Genomic DNA, 15,232 nt, shown 5'->3' on the forward strand with positions numbered 1-15,232 from the left:
CCTCAAATGCTGTATGTTGTTTTTTGCGTACTGAGAGTTTGATGAATTCACTGCAGTTTGTGCCTTTATATTCAGAATTCACTGGAAACCCCACATTAGATATATGAAATTGGCAATAATTATTAACGGATCTGCCAATAAACATGGTTCCTTTTTTGTTGCAAAAAGCAGTAATCTGCATATGAATCCAAACACCGCTGAAAAGCACTGTAAATAATGAAAGAACAAATAATATATTAAACCATTGGAGCTCTTGTCTATTCCTTTGTCAACAACATCACTCTCGGATACAAGAATATATTACATTCTCTTTCATAGTATTCCAGTTTGCCATGTACAGTAGTACAATATAAGATCGTGATATGTACTGTATCTATTCCCTGCTGTGTATTAGAGCTACTGTATAAAAGTATCTATCACTATTTGACTTCTAATTAGATTTAACATACCCACTGATCCCACCATTCTGCTGATTTTTTTTTAAGAAGTAACTGGAATTGTGACTATGAAAACAGTTCACTTCAAAGGCTTCGGTAGATTAGCTTTCATCATTTTATAATGCCCATAAATTCATGCTCTGTCATAAAATGTTGAGTGGGCATTGAAGAAACTGCCATTTGCATGTGTGATAAACAAGTCATATCCTCCTTTAATGTTTCTGAAGAGGATTAACTGTATATACACAGTGTTATATGAACATTCACTTTACAACCTTGGTATTGTCATCGCACAGGTCTATGTCCTTGTTTTGCTTGTGATATAATCAAGACTGGAAGAAGCTTATGAGGGAAGTGAGTCTCTTATGCCCTAAGGGGCTATGGGGTTATAAAAGTACATGATTTATCAGTTTTACCTCGAACTAGGAATACTGTTTTCTGTACTATTTTTCTGACTAAAGTCAGCAGTTGTATGAACTGTTACACATTGGCTCAGGTCACTGATTGATTAGTTGTGACTTATGACACAACCTCCATCTTCAGCAAGCTTTAGATCAGGCGGAGCGACTGACAGACAATAGCCGTTGAAGAGCATGATTCAGAGCCCCATTTTAATTTCTGAAAAATTCCTGAAAATAATACCTGTAAGCACTTTAATAGTGTAATTTGTAGCGGCTGGGCAAAAGCTCATTAATCAATATTTGGGCGGGGGGGGGGGGGGGGGGTTGAAGGTTTTGTTAAAATTAAACCTGTGCTCTTCTGAAGGACTGAGGGTTCGGAGTCATATTTTTTCAATCAATGGCTGTTCAATTTAGTGCCTGTGAAAAGCGAGGGGCTGACAGCTTTGGAGACTAAAGCCCTCTGTCTATCCACAGGCATTAAAATGAGGTTTTGTTACAGCCCCGGCTTCCTCTGCTTTCACATCTGGGACTGGGGAATCTGAGCAAAGCTCGGGTTAAAGGAACTGGGGGGGAGAAAAGCCATCTTTGCCTCGTACACAGCAACACCATCATATCAGCTATGAATGGATGCTCAGTTCTATTTACAGCTAGTGAGCTGGGAGTGTGAGTCAAGCATAGAGTTATGGTCAAGCATTTGAATTACCCTGTGAGATACAAAATGAAAAGGCAGCTTCTAGAATGCACTAGCTCACTTTAACAAAGACCTTAAAGGCTGTCTTTTGTTATGTCTGAGACAGCCAAATTCAGCAGTTTATATCTATTTCACCACTTTTGCTTAGGGATTGATAATTATTCCAAATCAAATGCAGGAACAATAACCCCAGGACACAAATGGTAACTAAGGGGAAGTGTGTTTTAAAGAGAAAAGGATGCACTTTTTTACACAAAAGGTTTTGGGTTTCTGGAACAAGTTACTCAGACATATTGTTGAAGTCGATACCATGGCTTCAAGAAATGTTTGAATGAGATCCTGTGATCACTTAGCTACTAAAAAACAAAATGAGCTAGAAATGTTGGTAATAATGTATACTGTATACACATCATTATCCAGAAGTAATAAAAGTCCATTAATATGTATTTCTCTACTGTATATAACTACACAATTCTTATATGCAATAGGCACAAGACATGTTGATTTGTTTTAATGAGGAAGTCCAAAAGGCTGAGATAATAATATTTATTTGTTCTTCATTTATATCAGCAAATTATTATACTCGAGCATTAATTTGATCAGATCTGAAGTTAACATACATGAAATTCCTCTGAACCTCTGAATAGCATTGTAAGAATAAGTCAAGCTATAATGCTTTCAGGAAAGTGAGTTTGGAGAAGAACAAAGCCATAAAAGAATTACACAGAATATTTGACTTAGACTTAAGAACAACCAAATAAAATTTAATACAAGCAACGCTAAACGTGCATGTAACCGTAACGCCGCGGCCAGGTGACAAATAGCCGGCGGCGATGCGAGGAAGAAAAGGATCCAAGCTGGTTTATTGTAGAGGCGAAAAACAGAGTATAGAGATGTGCTCTGACGGAAACACCCGAAACCCTCCTGGCGAGGCGCGGCGGAAGGCTCCGAAGCAGCTCGGGGAGAGCAGACAGACGTAGCGGTAGGCGACTGGAGACGGAAGCGGACTGGTACAAGACTACCAATAGCAGGGAATACTGTAAGATGAGAAGCTGAACAGGACTGGAAAACCGAGCTCTCAGATCAGGCTATAGCATGGCTGAGAGCAGCTGAAACCGAGCCCGAACACTCGTGCTTAAATACAACAATAATATTACTTACACTTACAGTATAATACTTACACTTGTACTTGCCCGCAATACACCTGGGCGCTTATGTGGACACTCCACAAATAGTGCTTGTGTGCACGTAAAGGTTGGTAAATGGCAAACGATTATTTAGGGCCACTGATTTCTGTACAGAGCTGACGCATTTGCAGGTAGTACAGTTTGGCCGATTGCATTGGACAGTGCGTTTAAATAGGCCAAATATTATTTTAGGTTTCTATACGAAATCAGCAATGGTGTTATAGGATGGGTCTTGCCATAGAATCTTAAAATTCCTGAGGATCATGTCCTGGACTTTTCTGCAAGTGGAGTAATTGAGAAATAGATTACTTTAGCAGTAAAAATTATTTGTACACTGCAATTTGGCTTACAGTGTCATATCTGTGTTTCCTTCTCTTACTATATTATACTAATATATCCAATGTCTTTTTATTCTTGACTAATTAAGCCCAAACCTTAAATATTATAAACTGAACAAGATATCTACTTCCTCATCCTTCTTACTTTCATCAGAACTAAAGGGCCTTTATGACTGGAGAAGGGTAAGTCATTTCTCCCGGCAGCTGCTGGGCTGAGATTGTGGGAGGTTAGTGCCAATACAAGGACAGCTCTTTCAGTTCCTGTTGCCTTCTTGTCAGCTCCTCCCTCCAAGTTAATATCAAAGAGCACATGGAGACCAGGGCAACCAGGCTGGAATAAGACATCTGCACAGATCTCCTGACTCCCACCACCTGCCTCATTCAGTGATGGCTCTGAGACAGCCCCCATTTTGACTGGGATGTCCAGGAATGGTCACAGAAGTCCTACAAAATACAGGCCAGACAAAGAACGGGGCAAGATGTGTCCCTTTACTAAAAGTGCTCTAGTACAAGAAAAATATGTAGAAAATCTGTAAATAATGCACATACAAAAGTAATGCAGTTCTAATTAATATAAAAATAAATACAAACATAATAGACTGCATTTTCTCCAAGGAATTTCCTCTTGGAAGTTTCAATGACCAAATCACCCCCCAGATGTCTAAAGCAGAATTACAAGGAAACACTTACCATAAAGACTTGCACCTTAATTTCCAGGCTAAATACAGTAAGCTCCAACCCCTGTTCCTGTTGATTGATAGGTAAGCCTTCATTTAAGCCAAAAGAGAGTCAAGGTCTGTAACTTGATACAAAATGGTGGAAAAATGAAGAAAGACAACAGTGTGGATCCATAATAGGTAAGACAGAAATCCAAACAACCAATATTTAGGTTATATTAACAATGCATCTGTACAATAATGCTATTCGAGATAGCTTCTCATAGTAAATATACATACAAAACAAATGGCACAGAAAATCAATACTAACAATTTAATGGGTCGGTTAATGTAAATATTTTAAGGTTCATTAGGTAATTCTTTAGTCATTTAAGTGTTTTGTTTTATCTGTTTAGTTAGGACCAAAAGGCCAACATTTAGCTGTCTTGTGTTTACAAGAACTTCAAGATCAAGATCACCTTTATTTTAAAAAAAACATATTCTATATAGCATTGACTTAGTTAACAATAGTTTTAACTTGGATTCTACTATCAGTCACTAGTATTAGCTGTTGAAAACTGAGTGTATACAGTTGTTTTGTGAACACTATTAACACGAATAACATAGAGAGTAGCATTGTTTCAGATTCAAATATAATATAATAGTATTTTTGTCCACTATTCTCAAATTGTAAAAAAAAAATATTAAGTGAGTTTTATTTTGGAGCCAGCTTTCGAAACATTTTGAAAAAAGCCTGCTGATTTTCTTGCTATGAAAAATACAAACATTACTGATAATAACAGTTTGTTTCAGAATGAAGTTTGAAATTCAAAATCCCATGGTTCAAAATTCAAAATGCAAGTGCATTTTTTCTGAAAGTGAGAAACAGTGACGCAAAGGATAGCCATTGTTTGTAACAAACCCCCATAACTGTGAATGGGATGAGCAAGAAAGTGTGCTTATAATCTGTGTGCAAAATATTAAAGTAACTTTGGTGAAATTAACATCTGCTCAACAGCTGTCAGTGATAAACATTGCCTTTGTTCATTTAAAAAAATGCAAGGTCAGTTATGATTAACAGAAGTCAATTAGATTAAAATATTTGCTATGAAATATTTGCTCCAGAAAAAGAAGCATTCTCAAGTCCCTTTCTTTTTGTTTAATCTGCTGCTATTACTGCAGCTACAGTACTACCACCATGGTAGCACTACTTAAACAGCTGCTGCACTGATACAACTACTAAAAAAAAAATATTTTGCAAAGAAGGTTTTCATAACCAAGCACTAATATTAAAAAAGTTTTTGTTTCATTCAGTCACAGTTAATGCACTAACAAGATCTAACCTAGCCAAATGTATTTTTTACCATAAGAGCATGTAAATGAGTTTCATGTGAATGAAGACCATGCACTATGTATTGTAAGAATATCCAAGTGTTCACTCATTCTTATAAGGTGGGAACAATTATAGACTTTGGTAAATTTAAAAGTGTCTCTTTTGTAAAAGAAGTACATAAGAGGGATGTTTAACGTACCAGATTGAGTTTATAAAATGTAACTGTAGCCACTGTTGATTGAACTGAGCAGTAACAAAATAACTGTGTGTAAATTACTGTACACTGATTAAAAGAGGAAATATAGTGATCATATCATTGCTCATTTTATTCCACTGGAAAGTGGTCTGTAGAGAAGAAACTAGGATCACAATTTGGCTGCATTAACTTTCTTTTGTAATTTATATTTGGAGTGATATTTCACAGTCTTAGAGAGAATGGATGGACCAAAAACAAATGTATTCATTCTTTTCTTATTTTGTGGCAATGTGTCTTATTGTGGAACCATTTGTTTTAAGCTGCTTTTGACCAAATACCCTGGGATTTTATTAATTATTCCATTTCAGCCTTTCAAATTGTTTATATCCTGTTCTTTTTAGTTTATTGATAATGGCTCTTTGGTAATGTGCTTAGATTAACCACAGCTTAATAGGGTCATTAATTTTACTGTATTGGGATATGGGTTTAATTAATCATTTCTTTATGGCAAACCAATGCAGGCCCTTACTGTTTATGTTCAGTTCTGTATTTAATTAGAATAATTACACTGTTCTGTTTGAATAAAAATAATGCTAGTGACACTGCTGGCACAATTGGATTTCTTCTGTGGTGAGTTCTCCACAAGTATTTCAAGCAATGTTTGTTGTACGGAAACCACATACTGTATGCTTAAGGGAAGCAAACACAACTACAAAGTTCATTAGTGCAGCTGCTAAAATATTTCATAAGTAAGCTTTGAATGATGAATCTACTGTACAGCAGACATAACATCTAATATACAGGAATCTACAAATATACAGGAATCAACTTGGCTCCATACTTGCTTTAAGTATGGCATAGAAACAGAAATAAATTTCTTTGTACTTGACTGTCCAGGTCTAAGACTTGAACCAAGTCATACCACAGTCTCTCTTAAACCCTTCCTTCAGTTTATTTCTTTTTGTCTGTGGCTTTCTCTTGGCATACTGGTGCAACTAACATTTATACAGAGTAGAATTTTACAGAAGCCCAACATTTTATAATCACCTTTGTGTGAGGTCATACCTTGATTTGTATTGAAACAGTCTTGTCAGATCTGCGTCTTGAAGGTGATTTGTGGTCCCGTTTTCATCAAAAAACCTCATTTTGGAACAAGTGGAAATATTTTTTTAATTTGTATATTTATCGTAGCGAAACTAAAGAGTCTATCTTGGTAATTAGGTCCTGTAAGTATTTCACGATGTACTTGTGACCACATCATATTGTAATGAGGCATGTAGTTACTACTGTTCTTAGTCTTATGTTTATTTGATTTCTTTATTGTAATTAAACTCAGATGGCCTGTGTTTACACCAGCAGAAATCAGTAAAATGTTTTCTAATTAGCTGCAAATGGGTTTGGAGGAAAGCACAAATTTTCTCACTGTGCCTTAAATTGAACCTATCATTAATTTTCATTATGGCGAAACACAATGTAATATAATGTTTCCCATTAGTACCCACATGCACAACATGGCACTTGCTGTTAGCAATTATCTCATGTTGTACTAAGTTTTAATTATTTCATTACTTCTTTGTTATTGATGGGGAAGAACCCTGGCTATTTTTTCTTTCCTAAGGAATTTTGGTTCAGATCGTTAAGCTTTTGTTCAACATGTTATTACTGACTAAGGTCTAGCATATCTACTTCACAGTTGTGATGGTTTGTGTGTAATTCCCAAGTCACATTAACATACAGCCAGCAGAGACTGAATTATTCTTTAAAAGTAAATGAAGCAGGTATAGTAAATATACCAAATCTGCACTACACTGACTTTATCATAAAGTTGCGTTATATTTTGTAATATATTTTCAGACCAAAATAAAATGGCACACTTGATGCAGATCTGAATATTTATTAAGGAGAGCTAGTTGCCAGCTACTGTTGTCAAATAAGAAATAAACCACATTTTAAACTATTTTACGTTAATGTCCCAGTCAAGCAATTGCAGGACAACACAGTGAAGGCCTGCCATTCTTTCAGGTCTGAATCTTTACCCTTCACTTCAAGTGTTTGACTGATGTGCAGCATGTTATTTGTCTTGAAAGGCACAATGCTTCTTTCATTGGATCGTTTCCCACTGTATTGCAGTTTGATAGATCAATGACTAGGAAACTGAGAGTCAGCAGTCATAGGTCAAATGTGGGAAGGCATGAAAGAATGAAGACAATAATGCCTTGGGGTCAAGCTGGACCACCAATTAAGGGGAACAAAGCATAGAGGGCCCAGTAAACTTGAACTGTAAAGTTTCCACCACCAGAAGTGTTATATTTTATTGGGCTTCAATGGTTTAATAAGATATTCAAGGTATGCAGCAGTGGAGCTGTAATTATCTTTAAAATACTATCATGCCGATGCCAAATTGCTTTGCAACTAATTCTTGTGTTGAAAACTTGATTGCAGAATTTGTTTCAGTTAACATTGTAATAGAATCCTGTGCCAAAACTGAAAGAGGTGATTTACCGTTTAAGAGAAGAGGCCTGTAATATACATGTATTGATGTTCATGTTGGATAATGGAAAAGGTTTATTACTGTTTTGGACTAACCTGCTACAGTCACCTTGGTGACTAACTTTTCTTTTGCTCCCAGAAGGAGACAGTACAATATAATAAGAATGGAGTACACTGCCTGCTCCTAATTAAAGAATAACAGGGCAGACTTTTGAATTCTACTTTTATTTTATGGTTTAGCTATAGAAAACGGGAAACTGTAGAAAGCTGCCAAATTAGAAAAGGTGACTAATTAGATCTGACAAAGAAAAACAATTCACTTAAGATTGGTGATAGAATTCCATCTGCATTGGCTCCTTAGAAAAACTAAAATGACTGCAGAATAAATCCTAGCTAATGAAGGAGGGAAACATAAAGTGCAAGAGACAGGCATAGAAGGAAGTAAGAGGACAGTATAATAAGAGAATTGTGTGTTTCCCTGGAGGCCTTTTTCTGCAAAAGGTGGTGACACAGGACTATGGGTTTGGTATTTCAAAGCTGCTTGGGCTACCGCTTAAAGCTTTTGTTTCTCTAAGGTACAAAGGGCATGCGAGTTTCTTGTTTCTTCTGAGTTCACCATCGAAAATCTCTCAGTTTTGTCTTCCAGTGTTTCATTGTGATGTAATGTTTCCTCAACATGAAGCCTTTGTTTTAAAACTATAGATCTTCTCTTGCTAAAAATCTAGAAACTGCAACATAAACGCCTTACTTCTACTGACTCGCGCGCCCTGTCGACATTTCACTACGGTGATCTGAACCGCTCGAAAAAACGGTACACAACTGTCATGGCATGGCACGCCACAGTCCTTATTAAAAGTTTATGAGAGCTGGAAAACTGGTTACATGCACAACAAAGTATGAAACGTTTGTATTGTCTGTTTCCATGGTATAGATGGCATCTTTTAATGACTTCCAAAAGTGGGGTGATTACAGTCAGGATGTTTTGATTATATTCTCTGTTTTTGCTGGCTGTCGTTGGGATACATGAAACATCCACTGACACAGCCTAAGAATATACTGGATACAGCAGGTCTGTGTAGGTAATGGAAGAGTTAAATTAAACCTGAAGGGAATAAAAAACCAACTGCAATCAAAATACACACACCAGACAGATCAGCTAATGTTTTGGAACTATTACCCTTTATTTCCTCCAACTGTGTGCTCTCTATGGGTTTTTTTTTTCTGCGCTTGATCAGAGTTGCCACTAGTGACAGAAATTGCCCCAATTTTGTTGAGATTGAGTGGTTATTGGAGCACAAGGATCCAAAACAAGATAGACGGGGAGGCTGGAAGGTCTGAAATGTCAGTTTATGTAAAAAAACAAAACAAAAAAAACATATCTTTTAGGAAATGAAGTCACTATTTTAAATTAAAAATAAATAAAAAATCAAAGCCTAGTAGTTTTTTCTCTGATTGCCATCAAGGTCAATTCGGCGCTTTGAGGTTTTTTGAGAGGTGCTTCTAAATAAAATGTAGGGGAAATTTCTACCTTTGTACATGTAGAGTGGAGAATTTATAGTTTAAAGGTGGTTTAAATATGTGTCCTTAACTGTAGAGATGAAGAAATCAAGTACTTTACTTCTGAACCCTTATATTGTAGATCAAGAAATAAACATACTGTACAAAACATAGTTCATCCTTATACAGTATATTGTGCTATACTTACGTCTATGCTGAAAGCAAACTTGTATGTATGAAGGCCACAGCTCTGTAGTGAAGGCAATCCCAGATCTTGTCTAAGACTCAGATCTTGTGGGTCTCCATGAAAATGAATATAAGAGCACTAAGCTTCTTCAGTGGCTTATGAAAACTGATTAGAAATTCTGTGCTGGTAGCCATTCAGTGGGTTATTCTGACACTGGTGCCAGTACAAACTCTATGTGAAAGAGCTCATTTATCACACATTGAGGTTTTGGAGCTGTGCTGAGGGTACCCAGGCGAGTTCTTTCAATATTTCAGATGTCAGTAGGGACTGCCTTAACTTAGGAAGCAAAACCCTCCAAGATTTAATTTACTGTTCCGACTGACTTGTGTTAGTTCAAAACATGATTTATAGCTCGTCAAAAAAATATACCTCACTGGTTCTGCCTTTTGGTTCTGTCTGTGCCTTTGATAATTTATAACATATTTGAGGCTTAGACAGTAATATGGGGCAAAATATTGGGGCATTTACATATACTGACAGAATTCTAAGCATGAATCCAATCATAATGTTGGATGGCAAGCACTGAACATGCATTGTTAGACATTTATGGAACCAGTCAAAGAAATGTGTCTATAGATTCATATAAAATAGGTTTCATTTGATGATGGAGGTGATGATGAAGGCAATTATACCTAATGGTAGCTGCATCTTTATTTTCAGTTATCTTGCTAAAAAGTCAGAAGTACACTAGGTGATGTTTATCTTGTGTTTTATCTTCCTTTATTAAAAGGCATTTAAATACAGTACATTGAGATAAATAATTAATGATAACATAGATGCACATCATTTCATGATCAGTTCTCTGATCCAGAAATAGAAAAGAACAGCAAAATTCTCCCCTCCAGGGAAACCTTGCTACACAATGTACAACAGTGACATTGAACCCCAGGATACAGCAGGGCTTTTTTTTTTTTTACTGATCTGTTCTTTTTTTAATCCTGCAGAAATTACTTAATTGCAGTTGTCTGAAGAGATATTCTTTTGGTATTTTATTTGTAAAACCTTATAAATATAAGGTGGGTTATGAATGAAATGTGGTGGTGTCGCACTTGTAACTCATTTGGTTTCAAATGCCTAATTGATCCTATGATCTCATCCAATCAGTTCTTGAAAGAAGTGGGGATTTTAGCTTCTACAATATGGTTGGGGTAGCTTGTTTCAGATAACCACAGCTCTTGTATAAATTGCCTCCTGTTAAATGCAGTTTTAAATGTACGTTCCTGTTGTTTCCACATGTCTTGTCTCATTTATTCTGCATACTTGAATTCTGTCCCCTCGTAGTCTTCAATGTTCCATACTAAAAAAGTTAGGTTCTTTAAGCCTGCGAATCTGCCTGGGTACAGTTCTCTGAGCCAACTTCTAAAATAAAAGCATCTTTTTTATAATATGATGCCCATATCTGTAAACAGTTATTTAATTGCATTGTACAGTTTTAATATTAAATCTAAAACTATATAACTAACTATAACTATCTGTTCTAACAGTCTGTTTGCCTTTTTTATTGCTCTATCATATTGTCTAGACTAAACAAAAGCTTTATCAACATCTTTTTTATAGGTTCTTGAAGTTATCTCCCATCGGAAACCAGTATCTGCACTTATCTACAGTACATTGAATGTCATTTACCAGGTAGTGTTGAATTTTGTTTATGTTCTATACGTGATGCAAACACATAGAAAGCATGACAGAAGGTACATTGCAAAAATTGTGTAGCAAGCCTTTTCACTGGGAGCAGCCAAGTGTCCCTTCATAGACAGTAACGTTTTTAAAAGGTTTAACAACTGAAATTAGAATAGGTTACTTGTTAAGGGCAAGGTGGGCCTACACCATACCCAGGAAACACCAGTCCATCACAGGACATGCCCTTATACACAGTGCGTTTTGGCACTGAAGAAAGTAGAATAACATGAGAAAACACAGACATGGGGTGCATATACAAACTCCACGCAGAACGTGCCAAGGCTGCATCTGCTTCCAGAACCCCAAGAACTGTGAGACCACAGTGGTAACCACCACCCCAGATTTTCTTTCACTTATCAAAACTTTCGGCACTGTAATGCTAGTTTATGGTTTACCCACCACTATAGCCTTCAAGAGAACCCTTGACTTTTGAGTGCACTAAATATACAACTTCTGGAGCTTTCCAGCAATAAAAGAGTTCATTACGTGGTACTATAATTGTTCATTTTCACTGATGTTCTGTAAAAAAAAACCGAACTGGTTTCCTGTCCATGATCACTCTTTAAGGATTATTATGCATTGTGCCATGTGCAAGTCTTTTTATGTGACGTGTCACTTATGTAATAAGCCATAATAGTTGCATGCCAGCTGAAGTGTGCATGTGGTTCTTGCTTCTTATAACAAATGTCAGTTTATTTTTTGACTGGATCTTTTCAAGTGTGATTTACCAATATTTTCCACCCCCCCCCCCCCCCCCCCACTTGAAAAAAGAAAAAGAAAGAAAATGCAGCACATTTGTCATCAATCTCTCAATGTTTATACTGTCATCTGAAAACATGCAAACGTGTCAAATTAAATCACCAGTCAGTACTGTCTGTGGAAAATACTCTGAATCATAAATTAGGTTTTGGGATACATTTATCATCCAGGATCCGATTGAGCTGAAGTTATATTATGGACTTTTCTTCAAAGTTGAAAACTGGGCTTTCTGGTATAGTGTGGAAACCTTTATAGAGGTAACTCTTTTGCTTTTATTGTCTAAAGGCTATGTACCTTTCTTTAGTGGAATTTCTCAAATGCTGTGACCTAAACCACAAATTCTTCCTAGACATGTGTTTATTTAGTCAAGGCTATTCTGAGCCTTCCTTCTTTCCCACTATGCCTTAAAGATAGGATTTGAGTGATAGCAGGAACAGAATCACTGACACATGTTATACATTAAAACACAAAAGGCTTTAAGGTAATCCATTTGAAACTCCCTAGTATTTGATAATGGCAGCCTTAATTCAAATGTATCACCATTGATCATGGTTTGCTAATAATGACTGCCAATAAAATAAATGATATGAATTACGTTCTTGCCTGAATGCAAAGGGTTACACTAACACAGGTCAACCCCTTTTCTATTCTTTTCTCTTTGCTGTGACCACCATTACTTGAACATGCAGTTCGCACGCGCTCACATTCGGTACGCATATATGCGCATTACCTTAAGACTATGAAACTTTAATGTGGAAAAAAGCCTGTCATTGTGAATATGGAAAAGATTCATTCGTGCAGTGATGTAAGTGTGTCTCAGTGACTTATGAGTAAAGTGTAGCCACATCAATTAATACAGCAACCACAGAGTTCTTCTCTTTTTTTAGCTAATTGGGTTTAATGTGGTTGGACAATAAGCTGAACCCTTGGCATTGTCTACATCTAGATGCTTGGCACCTGTTGCCTATGACACTTTATGAAACACTTTATGAAACATATGACACTAATTATGTTTGTTTAAGAAAATGAAGAGGTTGCTTTGCACTTCTTTGGTGCAGAATTCCATCTGTTACCAAGGAGAACAAACTGGGAGGGATTTCAGATAACATTTGTTGCACTGCAAAGACTTGCAGTGCTATTAAGCCCAGATACATAGGTACAGGTATGTTGACCTCTGAGCTTTTGATAAGAGATATTCACTATCTAGTGAAAGTCAGAAGTAGACTGTACTCCCAGATAGAAATAAAACACACCAGTACCTGCTTCTGAGAGAAGAAACTCAAATTAAATAGTGATATCAGTTGGTAGGGTTTTTGGTCTTTAAAATCACTGTAGCTACTGAAAAAGGGTTGTGGTGAGTTGTCTTGAAGAAATGAACTAGGTTTACCACACTAAGGCACCCATTGAAGAATACAGAAATGAGTCACAACAGCAGATCTGAAACAAGTAACCTCATATGAGTGCTGGAAGTTAACCTACTGTATAGGCGTACAGATGTTGGGTAGCTCATCGATATGTGATTAAAAAATGTCACTGTTCGGCAGATTACTTGTAAAAGACTACTGCAATATTTCTTAATGTCGAGACATGCCACTGTACTGATACAACATAGTACTAACAGATATTGTTGGGAAGTATGAAATGCTGGTAAATGTTAAAACTGTGTTGCAAATCTTACAGAAGTAACCTATTAAATAGTCTCTTTGTTATTTAAACTTAGCACTTAGCTTTTCATAAATATGCTTCACTCAGGTTGAAGCCAGTTACTATAGATGTATCACATGCAGTGTATGTTAAGTATTTTGGACTTTTTTTAGGAAGGTTGCAAAGTCTGATTCAGAACAAAAATGCCTCTCATTTATCTTCGGTCTGTGTGGCTGTTGTTATCCCAGCATAAGAGCACTAGTGGGAAAGTTGTGAAGAATCACTACTCTTTCTAGCCATCAAAGGACTGACACTTCCTTTTCAATGGATCAACTCTATCAGTCAGGGTCATGGTGTTGATCGTTCCTCTCTTACAATAGCTACTACAGGTAAAGGAGACACGAAGATTCACCTTTACTTGAGCCATGTTTTTGCTTATGTTGTATTTAAGTTGATAAAGTACATTCTGTTGAGCTTACGTGTTTCAATCACGTTTCTTTAATAACTTAAATCTCTACATTATATAGTTATGAGAATCTAATTCCCACATATGGAAGTATTTTGTGATTTATGTTAGAATTAATACAGCATTTAGTCTGTGGTACTGCTATATTAGAGCACAATTCTTCAGTATTTTATTGAAAATAGATATTCCATGTTATGGAGCAACTGAATGCTACAGTATATCCATGGTCTCTCCAAAGCGAGATTTTAAAAAAAAACTCACCAAGGTAGTAAAAATGTGTTTTCTGCTATCTCTTCCCAGTGATATACTAAATATATTTCTGCATGTCTGTATGTTTATATATGTGATAGAAATGCACCTGGTGTTGTTAGTTTCGTAAGCAGCTCTACCTCAGCGATAGATAATTTCTTGGTGAACAGAGCTGGAGCTTTGAAATGACAGGTAAGTTACAGCCTTGGTTATTACAAGTAATTATGGGGATTCCCACAAAATTACTTCCAAAATAGTTGGAGGTGTTTTTCCAGAGATTTAAGCTGTGGAAAAAGGAAGCCCTCCACCCTTTGGAACAAACTGCTGCTTTTTAAACAATTTTTGTTGATGTAACTTTATTTATTTTAAATAAAAAGCAAGGTAAAACCGAAAGAAAATTACAGGTTGTACTTTTAGTCTTGGTACCTAATGTACAGTTTTAGCCTTTAATTATGGAAAATTAAAAGAACTGTGAAAACCCCGTGTGTATTGTACCATCATCTAAAATTAATTGTAGAGTGGTTAAGTAATCATATTCACAGATTCTTTCACAGAGTACGTAAGCAAACAGCTGCTAATAGTAGGTTTGGAAAGAGGATGGCACACATTCAGTTAACACTTAATACTTTGTTGCTACAGTATCTCTATTAAAAAACACTGGTTCTTATTAGCATATTTTCCCATCTAAGAAAAGTCCATCTTTATTCCAAAACAATTGTGCTTATGAATAGATGGTTAATTCTACGCTTAACAGCAGAAGGATGAAAACAATTTCCATGCTGAAAAATAGAAATTCAGCATCAAGAAGGTTCTGCAGTCTAAACACGTTTTTTCTTTCTATCTTACTATTTTTCAGCATGGAATTTAGCTTTTACTTGTTCCTTTGCAGCCAACACACACATTGACCAGCTCATCACTGAAATTATTATCTTTATTATTAATCATCTTTATTGTTACTGTT

General features: G+C 36.2%; 1 long non-coding RNA gene across 2 annotated transcripts in view; it reads left to right on the forward strand.

The window, feature by feature from the left end:
* LOC148652696 (uncharacterized) overlaps window positions 1-15,232 on the forward strand; it is a 149,072-nt gene that overhangs the window by 99,234 nt on the left and 34,606 nt on the right. For both annotated transcript variants that reach the window (XR_015925403.1, XR_015925402.1), the window contains one exon: window positions 11,031-11,102. This is a non-coding gene — a long non-coding RNA (uncharacterized LOC148652696). The remainder of the gene's footprint in view (window positions 1-11,030; window positions 11,103-15,232) is intronic.

Source organism: Lepisosteus platostomus, chromosome 11 (assembly GCF_059453375.1).
Source record: "Lepisosteus platostomus isolate fLepPlt1 chromosome 11, fLepPlt1.hap1, whole genome shotgun sequence".
In the NCBI taxonomy this organism is placed as follows: domain Eukaryota; kingdom Metazoa; phylum Chordata; class Actinopteri; order Semionotiformes; family Lepisosteidae; genus Lepisosteus; species Lepisosteus platostomus.